This window comes from Aythya ferina, assembly GCF_964211825.1.
Source record: "Aythya ferina genome assembly, chromosome: 5".
Lineage (NCBI taxonomy): Eukaryota > Metazoa > Chordata > Aves > Anseriformes > Anatidae > Aythya > Aythya ferina.
The window spans coordinates 30,725,533-30,737,469 of NC_140301.1; the positions used below are offsets into that span (position 1 = coordinate 30,725,533).

An 11,937-nucleotide genomic window follows, 5' to 3' on the forward strand; every position below is an offset into this window, starting at 1 on the left:
AGTCCATTTTGAACCTCCTGGCCTTCTGAGATGCGGAATGAGGCTCACAAAGCTCATTCAGGTGGCCAGGAAGATGCTTGCAAGAGGTCTATATTTTATTCTACCCCAACAGCAAGCACACCCAGGTCTGAAGGACCTGACCTGACAGGTGCTTTTCCAATTATTGAATTAATGTTTTTCTTTCACACCTGCATCAGTATAGCCCCAATAACATGGCTTCACCTACCCACAGCTGTCAGCACAATTGTGTCCATATTTCCTGTAATTTCCCTGATCTTTTTCAATCAGGCATTGAAAAAAGGAATAGCATTTGAACTGATCTTAATTGAACACATCGTATGCAATATGCTGTTATCTCCCTGGTGGTCAGTGAACTCCAGATAAATGTCCGTACTTTCCACATAATTGTGGTCTCCCCACATAGATACCATCTTTGGCCCATAGATTAAATCAACATCTGCCATATGCACCCTTTGGTACAGAGATTTCACCACATTTACAGTGAATGCTTCATCTCAGATGGAAACATCTCTAACTAAACTGCAAAAAGTACACAATGTGGTATGTTAGAAGTATACTGGTGTCCCAGCTTAAGAGCTCTCAGGCTGCTGGGAATGAGATTTTCCCTCTGGAAAAGCTGTGTCTTCTGTGCCTTGTGTTCACCTACCCTCGGGAAGGACATGCTCTGACTGGTAACTTCCACTTCTGGCCTGAATATGCTCTGGCCATCCAAGCTGTTCTGCTTTCTTCAGTCTCCTCCCAAAGGATTTAAGTACGTCTGCAGCTTTGTGTTTGGATTGAAAAATCTCTCTTGTATAAAAGAGATCAGAACTGATAGAAGAGAATTAGTAGCAAATGAAACACCCTTCCCTACCTAGTATATTTTGTAATCAGTGCTCCCAACATGTCCAGCCAACACCCATGGGCCCGCCCTTCTGCTAATAAGGTGCTGGAAGGGGGGAAAGGGAGGGAGAAGAGTAGGTGGGAGTGTGGGAGGGATGAAGGGAAGGATGGAACCCTGTGGCAGTGGCACACCAGATGTTATCATCTGGTGAAAGGCTCAAGACTGTCCCCATGCCTGCAGCTGGCTGCACATGATGATGCTGTGTTGGGTGCAGGATCATGTTGCTGGGGCAGCAGCTCATTGGAGTAGCAGAGCAAGCTGACAAAATGCTCCCAGTCTGTGGTGCCAATTACATGCAGGTCTGCATGCAGAAGAGCAGTAACCTTTCATGTTGGGAACCTGCTGCTTGGCCAAATTTGGGAGATGCAAGTGAGAACCTGTGAGAAGAACTTCAGTATAGAGAGAAGGTCTGCAGCTGAGCCTCCTTCTTGGTCCGGTCTTGCAAGGAGCAACAACAAACAGCCCTGGTTATGAGGACTACCAACACTGCACATATGCACACTGCTGATCAACAAGTGCCTGGGCAGAGGTGATGCCCCTTGGAAATGCTCCTGCAGTGCCAAGGAACTGAGTGCACTGAGACCACCCTGCCAGAGATGACAACAGGGCTGCAGCCACAGCTTGAGGCAGCCTGGATATCTCCCAGCCCAGCGTGGGCCCATGCAGTCCCTGCCCAGCGTTCTCCTCCCTGTGGGTGGGAAGCAGCATTTATACAAGGAGCTCCAGCCCACATGTAGACACTGCGAAACGATCCAGGGCCATGGGACAGGTCGCTGCCCTCTCTGTGCGCCAAGTGAGCTCCCACTGCTGGAAGAGGCAACACTGCTGGCATGGCCCCAAGCCATTGCTCCCACAGCGCTGCAGCCCCCCATGGATCCCCGGTGGGCTCCCCACCCGCAGCCTGTCCTCCATGGCCGCCAGCATCCGCTTCTCGCCGGCCGCCCGCAGCCTCTTCGACGAGCCGCTGGGCATCGCCGTGCAGGGCCTGGGCCCGCGGCAGCAGGTCACGCTGCGGACATCCTTGCGGGACGAGGCGGGCGAGCTCTTCCAGGCCCACGGCCGGTACCAGGCGGCGGACGACGGGGAGCTGGACCTGGCCCGCTGCCCCGCGCTGCCGGGAGGCAGCTTCAGCGGCCTGGAGCCCATGGGGCTGCTCTGGGCTCTGCAGCCCCGCAAGCCCTTCTGGCGGCTGGTGAAGAAGGACGTGCAGACCCCCTTCCGCCTGCGGCTGGAGGTGTTGGAGGGCCATGGGGACCCCCCCGGGCAGCTCCTGGCCCAGGCCGAGCACGAGCGGCTGTTCCTGCGGGACGGGGTGCGCAGGGTGCCGGTGCGAGAGGGGAGGATCCGGGCCACGCTCTTCCTGCCCCCCGGTGAGTACTGGCTGTGGCCATCCTGTTGTTTTTCTAAAAGAATCATGTTTAGTCAGTGCAAGCTGTTCTATGACCTGCATAAAGAGGAGCCCATGAAAGCCCCCATCCTCTCTTCCTCCTATCTGCTGCTCCCAGTAACCAGCCTGACCATTGTTCCCATTCACCTGGCCATGCAGGTGCCAAGACAAGATTGCAGACAGAGGAATAATCCATCTTTCCAAGAGCTTGAGGCCACAAATGTGGAGGAACACTCAGCAAGCAACAGCGAGTGTGCCAGGAGGTGTCTGAGGCTGAGATGCTGAGGCAGTGAGTGGTGTAGAGAGGCTCTGTGCCAGCCCTGCCTTGTTGCCCAGAGCTGGCTCCATGTGAAAAATCAGGCAGTCCTCCTCCTGGAGGGTTTGAGGGAATCTTCTGTCTCTCCCTGCACAGCAGCCACTGTATGGTGAACACGATTCACCATGTTCAGGTTCCTTTGTTGGCACATATGCTCTGTGGACAACTTCAGTAGGTGAAAGGCAGAAGAGGAGGGGCTAAAGAACTTTTATGGCGAAGAAACCTTTCCAGACGGAAAAGACAAACATTAATTGCTCTCAGAAGGGGTTTCCTCTCTGAGCTGTATGATGTGCTCAGGAACACCACCAGGCTGCAGTACCTGCTAAGTAGTTAAACAGAGACTTCCCTGCCGGAGTCCATGGTGCAGAATGGCTGATTTCTCATGTTCAGCATCCCCCTCGGCAGTGTGGCCAGGACTCCCTCCCCTGCTCCACCTCTACCCCTGCCTGCTGACCAGGAGATGAAGGAAGCCACTTGCATGCATTTTGTATCCAAACTTCCCAGCTTCCCTTCACTTGAGATGCTTATAGTAAATCAAATGCTGGCTCATTTTCTCAGGGTCCTTAGACCCGCTCCTTTAACTAGGGTGTGTTTTAAAATTATAGACCCTTGCCGCAGTCCCTGGTTCTTTGAATTGTTTCCTAGGCACAGGGTAGAAGGAGTTTATTCTCAACCCGCAGACACCACAGCAAATCTTTAGCTTCACAAGACTGCAAGCATGTTCAGTATTTCTGTTGCACAGCTTCATTTGGAGATGTATTTCCCCACTGTGATTTCACCACATTCAAATTGTCCTGCACTGAGATGTCCCAGTCATGATTTTCCATTCCTGGCAGTGCTCTCCATACAGGACATCTCTATGTTATGATTCAGAAGTTGGATACCAATCAGAAAACAGCCTAAGGCCATACAGAGATGGAGAGCCCAAAGAGCTTTTGCTACAGCACTGTCCCGCCTCCCCTGAGCACCGCCACAGACAGAATCACAGAATCATAGAATGGCTGAGGGTGGCAGCGACCTCTGAAGATCATCTAGCCCAACCCCCCTGCCAAGCAGGATCACCTAGAGCACATTGCACAGAATGGCATCCAGGGGGGTTTTGAATATCTCCAGAGAAGAATGCTCCACAACCTCTCTGGGGAACCTGTTCCAGTGCTCTTTAACCCTCACAGTAAAGAAGTGCCCCCTCATATTGAGCCAAAACCTCCTGTGCTTCAGTTTGTGCCCGTTGCCTCTCATCCTGTTGCTGGGCACAACTGAAAAGAGACCAGCTCCATCCTCTTGACACCCTCCCCTCAGATATTTATATACATCAATGAGGTCTCCCTCAGTCTTCTCTTTTCCAGGCTAAACAGGCCCAGTTCTTTCAGCCTCTCCTCGTACAACAGGTACTCCGGTCCTCTAACCATCTTCTTAGCCCTCTGGATTCGCTCCAGTAGTTCTCTGTCCCTCTTGTACTGGGGAGCCCAGAACTGGACACAGTACTCCAGGTGAGGCCTCACCAGGGCTGAGTAGAGGGGTAGGATCACCTCCCCCGGCCTGCTGGCAACACTTTTCCAAATGCAGCCCAGGCTGCCATTGGCCTTCTTGGCCACAAGGGCGCATTGCTGACTTATGATCAGCCTGCTGTCCACCAGGACTCCCAGGTCCCTCTCTGCAGAGCTGCCCTCCAGCAGGTTACACCCAGCCTGTACTGGTGCTTGGGGTTATTCCACCCTAGGTGCAGGACCCTGCACTGGCCCTTGTTGAACTTCATGAGGTTCCCCTTGGCCCAACCCTCCAGCCTGTCAGGGTCCCTCTGAATGGCAGCGCAGCCATCTGGGGTATCAGCCACTCCTCCCAGCTTTGTGTCATCAGCAAAATTGCTGAAGGCGCTCTCAGTTCCATCGTCCAGGTCGTTGATGAGAAAGTTGAACAAGACCGGACCCAGTACTGACCCCTGGGGGACACCGCTAGCTACAGGCCTCCAACTAGACTGCACCTCAGCTCTGCCATCCAGCCAACTGCCAATCCACCTCACTGTCCCCTCATCTAGGCCACACTTCCTGAGCTTGTCTATGAGGATGTTATGGGATACAGTCTCAAGAGACCCGTTTTTAGGACATTTTCTGTGCTTGTTCAGTGTAGGCCGACAGTGCTCTGCTACGCAACTGAGACATGGGTACGGGCAGCTGCAGTCCTGGTCTCTGGGGTACACAGCCACTGCTTTGAATCCTCACAGTCTGTGTAAAGCCAGTAGATGTGCTGTCACCTGCATGCAAACAGCAGAGGAAGAGACTTTTTTATCTGCCAGCACTACACAGCTGAGTGACTTGTCACGTCCCTTACATAAAATACACTCTTCTGCAGTTCATACTGTGTACCTGGCTTGATGCATTCTAAACCAGAGAAACATTTAAATGAGTCATTTCAGGCAATATTGCTCTTGTCTGTTCCAGGAGAGGACCTCTTTCCAGGAATCATTGACATAGATGGACTTGGAGGAGGCCTTCGTGAGTCCAGAGCCAGCCTACTGGCCAATCATGGCTTTGCCACACTGGCCCTGGCTTATTACAACTATGAGGATCTGCCCCAGGATGTGACCAAACTCCACCTGGAATATTTTGAAGAGGCAGTGAACTACATGCTGCAGCACCCACAGGTAGGAGCACCCTCCCTGTCCTCTGGGATCCAGGGAGTACTGCTTCTTCAGAGCGTCTGTCCCTTCACCTGAGTGATCTCTGTGGAGGTGTCTGGATGCTTGCCTGGCTCCATGGCTGGCATCTGCAGGGGTTTGGGTGTCTGAGCTCTAGAAAGTTGGAAGGGTCAAACAGATATGCACTGGAAGGTCACTGGAGAGAGATCACAAAGCAATCTCACAGGAGACAGCTGAAATGTAACATGGTGGGGAGGCTGTGCAGGAGAGAGCCTTTGTGAATTGTCACCTAATGTCCCTCCTCCTTCAGGGCAGGTGTTTAGCACTTGTCCAGCAAAAAAAAACAAAACTAATTGTTGCCATCCCCTCCTTTGTACTGTCATGTAAACTATCAGTATTACACAATATCCTCCTCCGGTAATTAGCTGTTGTATTTTTCAGCTCAGTACTGATGCTTTTTTTTTTTTTTTTTTTTTTTTTTCTCCTGTCCACCAGGTAAAGGGGCCTGGCATTGGCCTGCTCGGTTTCTCCAAAGGAGGTGATCTGTCTCTCTCCATGGCTTCCTTCCTAAAGAACATCACAGCCGTTGCTACCATTAATGGCCCTGTGGCCAATACAATTATTCCTCTCAGCTACAAGGATAAAATCATCCCCTCTTTGCCCATTAATCAACAGTATAATAAGCATTATGATGACAACGTTCTTGATTTTTCTGATGCCCCTTTAGACCCCTTTCAAGTCCCTGGCAACCAAAGCCTGATCCCAATAGAGAAAGCTGAGGCACATTTACTGTTCATTGCTGGTCAAGATGACCATGTTATCAACAGTGAGTATTTTGCTACTGAAACCTGCAAGCATTTGCAGGCTCAAGGGAAGGAAAATTTTCAGATACTCATTTACCCTGGAGTAGGGCACTGCCTTGACCCTCCCTTTTTCCCTTTGTACCCGATAGGAAACCACCCTGTTTTTCAGAAGCGGGCAGTCTTGGGTGGGGAGCTCATGGCTTATTCTAAAGCACAGGTTCATGCCTGGCCACAGATCCAGGCTTTTTTCCACAAATACTTAAATGACAAGTAATGTGGAAGAAGCAATGTACAAGTAACACACAGTTTTGAACAACCAGATCTGATGAATTCTATTACATTTATCAAGTCAAATCCCATTCACTGCTGTACCAGTACAGCTACAGTGTCTTCCATGACTTTGCACATCCACTACTCAGAAAAGAAATAGTTTTCAATTTTCTGGTTTTCCCTCAACATTTTTGCTCAAGTGTTAAGAAAAGGAGTGGAGAATAATTTCACATTAGCCATTGATAAAATAGGTCAAACAAAAAATCCTCGTTATTTTTCTCACCTGTTTTCTACTTTAATATTTGACTGCACTTCGCAAATTACTGCGGTCTCCACATGCATATGCTATCCACAGCTCATACTTAGAGCAAAACCTCTCAAATACTAATTTTGGCACGTGGATTTCACCACAGTTATGGTGAATGTCTCATCACAAATGGAAATATCTCTGACCTCTGAGCTGCTGTAAGTGTGCAATAATGGATGTTATAATAAGGATGCTGGGGTGTCTTCGGTGAACTTTCTAGAAGAGTTGTTTGTCTCCTGTTTTCATCTTCCCTTCAGAAGAAAGGGCTCTGGATCATGAATACTTCTGGCTCCAAGATGTCATTGAAAAAGCCAAATTTTAAATGACTGTGATCTCCCACAAAATGGGGAACTATTAGAGCAAGAATTTAAATAAAGAGAGAATGAGATTTGAAAGCCATGGAGTCATTTGCTGTGCTTTGTTTAGAAGCAGGGATCTTTGCATCTGGGTCACCAGGCTGGAACTTGCAGGAGCATGGGAACCAGGGCTGCCCAGGTGGGGAGAAGAGATAAGAGGAGACTGACATGTCCCTGTCACCTTCACTCCTCTGCTCTTGGGACACCAAGTGTGGAGGAGGAGTTGCATATGCCTTCAGGGCCCTCTCCCTTATCATCTGCTCCTGCACATGATCAAGCTTGTGATTACACCCAGCACTGCATGCTGAAGGGTGTCATTCTCAGCAGCAGTTCTCATGTCAGACAGCAATACACTAATGCTAGATGACAAAGCACCTGACCTGCTCAGGAGAGATGGAGCTCCCTCCATGGGGAACAAAAGACTGCTGAGACTCTGCCTAATACCTCTGACTATCTCACATTACAAAGCAGGACAATGATGAGGATTCCCTCATCATTCCCTCATCATGTTTCTGCTTGTTTCCAAACCACTAAGTCAGACATGGGGAGCTCCATGACAGAGGTACTGGTTGCACACTGGTGCATTTCCTTTCCATGTCATGGCAGTGGATCCTGACTGAGACTCTGTCCTGTGGCTTGTGAACACCGCTGCCCACCCTGCCCCACACATCCCCTGACCCACAACCACGGCCCAGTCCTGGGTAGCTCAGGAAGACACCCTGGTTAGCATCCCCAGGAGGGGCTGGGAGAGCAGGAGGAAGCTGTGCTCTTTCTGCCAGCCCTAGACAGCAGAAGACCAAGCTCTGGGTCAGTCAGACAGACAGTCAGTTGGGTATGGTGGTAAAATTGTTAATATTTAAGATTTGAGAGGTCTGACTAAGAAGTTTATCCTAACAAAAGGAACATGTCTTCTGATGAAAAGCTTGCAGTCTGTGATTGTTTTCAACCCCCACTTCTACCCCCACTTCTGAGCTAAGGTAATACCGATGTGCCATTCCTCCAGACTCCTCTCTAGACTGTCAACCATGCAGTTAACAAGCTCCTTCAGGACTCCATCCTTCACTGTTTTTGAACATTACCATTTGGACTTTAAATACAAGTCAGTCCAGAACTGGATATCTGGCTAAAATAAATGTAATTGAAATTGATAAATTTGATTGGAAAATATTGTTTATTTGGGTAAACAGAAGGTCCTAATTTGTTTGAGGAATTTATTTCATTTTTTTTCTGCAACTGTTTGTTACTGTCCAGCCAGTGGTATGGGTACAAATGTGACAAACTCTATTAGACATGAGCTGTTGACCAAGTCTGAGACTAAGTTTGGATCCAGCTGCAGCTAGGCTCCAGAGGAGTTCAAAAAGCAAGGCTGTCCACTCTGACTCCTGTGACTCAACAGGAGGGTCCCTTCATGCCTTCGGTGGGCTGTCAGCTCAGTGTGAATAAATGCGGGCTGGGATTTGAATAGCAAGCGACTGTTTTCGCATAAAACTAAGTCTTGAGAGCAATTAAAAGGTACCTTTAAAATCATGATCTGACATAAGACATCTTGGTGAGGTTAAAACATGGGCTGGGATTCCCTGGAATGTAACCTTGTGGCGCATGTGTGTGTGTTGAGACAGATGGGCACTGGACCATTCAAAGTGAGAGAGGTTTCTCTTCATGGGAACCCAGCCCAATTTATATATAGATGTTACTCTCCTAAAACCTTCAAGGTTTTTTGTTTGTTTGTTTTCAAAAATGAAATACCTATACCCAGGATCATCCCTCTAAACAAAAGAGGGGAAAAAACAAACAAACAAACAAATGAAATCCCCCACACAACAAGGTACCGCAGACTCAATGGGATGCCTTTTTCAGTTGGCACAGTGAAGCATCTAAGCAGTGCACTGAATCAAAAAGCTTGGATCCTAAAAGATTCCCAGGACAACCTAAAATGGGAAATTAAAGATTTCAAAGATAAATTAACTGAACAACAAAATAAACCATCTCAACATTGATGTCTGTTTCTCATACTACTGCTCTGGTACAGCTGGATATTGTGGATGACCTTATTTATGATATAAATAAATCATAAATCTGGATGACCAGATTTATGTTATTTTTCTCGTCTATCCCCATACCTTCTGGATAACTTGGATAACAGGAGGAGGAGGAAATTGATTCCACTGCTAGCCCTAAGTACAGACCCTATCTAAAATGCCCTGTTGAAGGAAAAACTATAACCTGTCTCCTTAATACTGGAGCTTCTCATTCCACTTCACCTGCCTCTGACTTCCCACATTACCTTTTCTTCTGAGGTTGTAAATGGTGTGGGTATTGCAGGATAATCCCTCCCATGTCCTCTTATAACTTCTGACAGTGTTTCAGTCAGTCCTGTTTCTGATTATCTTACTTTTGTTTTAACAGATACTGCTCTTAGTAACTTGTTGAGCAAAGATCTCTTGTGTAAACTATGTTGTGCCATCCACTGTTATCTGGATGGAATGTTTATTGACATGTCAACAATGTATCACGAAGAATTCATCTCTCTCCTTCATCTCTGGCAATCTAATCTTGCGTTGACACCTGTCTCTCCAGACCTATTTTTTCTTCAGGACATCATGGAGCAAGGACATTTTCAGGACATCGGGACTTCAGGACATCTTTACAGATTTGGTGTTCTCATGCTAATGGAGTAGGCCACATGCTAGGTGCTGAACCTGTCCAAATTACTTTAAATTGGGAAAAGCTTCTCCTGTGTGTTTCTCAGTAACCTATCTCAAAGGAAAGGTATTTGACTGGCAATTGATTCTCTTTTGCCAACCCCCATGGATGGTGAATAATATCATGACTTTCTTACCAAACAGATCCTTACCTCATGGCCTGATCATCAGAATATATCCTTGCTCAACCCAGATCTTATCCTTTCTGTAGATGGTTCTTGTCTCCAAGATGCAACTGGAAAACTTGTTTCTAGATGTGCTGTCCATACTGTGCATGCCACATTGGAGGTCTTTGCTCTTCCTTCTGTCTCTTCTTCACAAGCTGCTGAACTTGTTGGTCTTATCTGTGCCTGCGTTCTGGATCAGAGTCAATCTGCAACCATCTACCCTGACTCTTGCTATGTCTTTGGTGTTGTACGTGATTTTGGTCAGCTTTGGAATCACTGGTTTTTCTACCTGTACAGGTTGTCCTATTAAGAGTAATTGTTACATGATGCTCTTTTACAAGCCCTTCTTCTACCCTCTTCTTTAGCTATTGTTGCATGTCAGGCTGACGTAAGTTTCAGTTGAGATAAAGTTAATTTTCCTCATAGGAGCTGGTATGGTGCCAGCCAAAACCACAACATGGGGCCATGACACTGTCACATGAGGAAATGGTCTGGTTGATCATCCTGCCAGTACTGTGGCCCTTTGTAGCCCTTAGGCTCTGTATTTTGTTGTAATTTGTCTTTCTGACTCTGATTCACCTTCTCTTTCAGAACTTTAATTATTGTAGAACAAGGCTCCTGCAACTGAGAAGGACTCTTGGCTCCACAGTGGTTGCCAATTTCACCCAGATTCTTTATTGTGTTCTCTGGATGGTCCTTCGGTCATGCCTCACTCCATTTTACCCTGTCGTGCTTATGTGTTACACTCCGTGGCTCACGATAGCCAAGGGGGTGTGATTGCAGCCATACTGTGAGATTGGTTTGCTCCAAACTTTTCTGTGAAGCATGGCAGTATTGTCCCACCTGTCCCATGTGCCTAGTCCATAACATAGGGCGGTATACAGAAACAACTCCTGCAGCACATCTCTAACCTTGGGACCTGCAAATAATCTGCAGATAGAGTTTCCTCCAGATGGCTAAATGTTGTAATCCAGAATATGTGTTTGTAATCCACTGCAAATTCTCAGGATGGGTTGAGGCTTATCCCTGCAAACAGGCTCATGTCACTATTGTGGCCAAGAAACTTTTAAGAGACTTGATACTTCGATTTGGCATTCCTCTTACAACAGATAGCAATCAAGTCACTCATTTCACAAACCAAGTGATTAAAAATATTTGCACAGCTTTAAACATTAAGCAACACCAGCATTGCGCCTACCATCTTCAATATAGCAGTACAGCAGAAAGAAACTCTGACATGAGAAGTAAATTAGCTAAGGTATGTTAAGAAACAGGCCTAAAATGTCCAAAAACACAGCCACTACCACTGCTGTACATGCAAAGCACAGCAAATGGGAAGCATGGCTGTTTGCCTCATGAGATCCTTATGGGATGGCCTACGAGCCTTCCCTGAAGCACTGCACAGACTTGACCTGCAACTGACTGATGTTTTCACATTGAATTATTGCAGGCCCCGAATGAAACATGTAATATCTGTACATTATCAAGTAACGCAAGATCTTCCAGAGCTTTCCTTCAAACTGTGCCACGCTCTGGAACCAGGAGACTGGGCTTACATCAGGTTGCACCAGAAAAAGAACTCTGGAAGGGAGCACACCAGTTATACTGCACTACCCTCACTGCCATCAAAAGGAAAGTAATTCCCCACCAGATATGTGAATCTCCCTGTAGGAAGGTACCACCACCCAACAACACAACTCAGAGAAAGGTGCCCCCTCCAGAAAACACGATGCTGACCCTGAATCTTAAACCCTCTGCTCCAGGCCTGGCTTTGTGACTGGACTGTGGTCACAAGGACGCATGACCATAACATGGTCTCTGACCATGATAATCAGATCCATCTTCGATTGCTCCTTTAACCTCTGGAATTAGTTTTACAACTATTTAGAAATATTATTACAATTCATTTGTATAATTTTACTTTATTCTAAGCCAAAGGTTGTTTATACATTAATAGCACAGGAAACGAGGTTCCAAATTCTGACGAAAACATTTTTAGGCTACAGTCTGCATGGATTAGGAGCCTATGGAATATGGACAGGTATCTCTCTTCTTAACCTTGCAGCTTGGGTAGCTGTTGTGGCAAATCT

At 47.4% G+C, this 11,937-nt stretch overlaps 1 pseudogene across 1 annotated transcript; it reads left to right on the forward strand.

The window, feature by feature from the left end:
* The first annotated feature begins 1,773 nt into the window (after positions 1 to 1,773).
* Positions 1,774 to 6,319, forward strand: LOC311438093 (acyl-coenzyme A thioesterase 5 pseudogene; annotated as a pseudogene). The gene is made up of 3 exons: positions 1,774 to 2,274; positions 5,046 to 5,248; positions 5,738 to 6,319. The product of its transcript is annotated as an acyl-coenzyme A thioesterase 5 pseudogene (transcript).
* Positions 6,320 to 11,937: the final 5,618 nt, after the last annotated feature.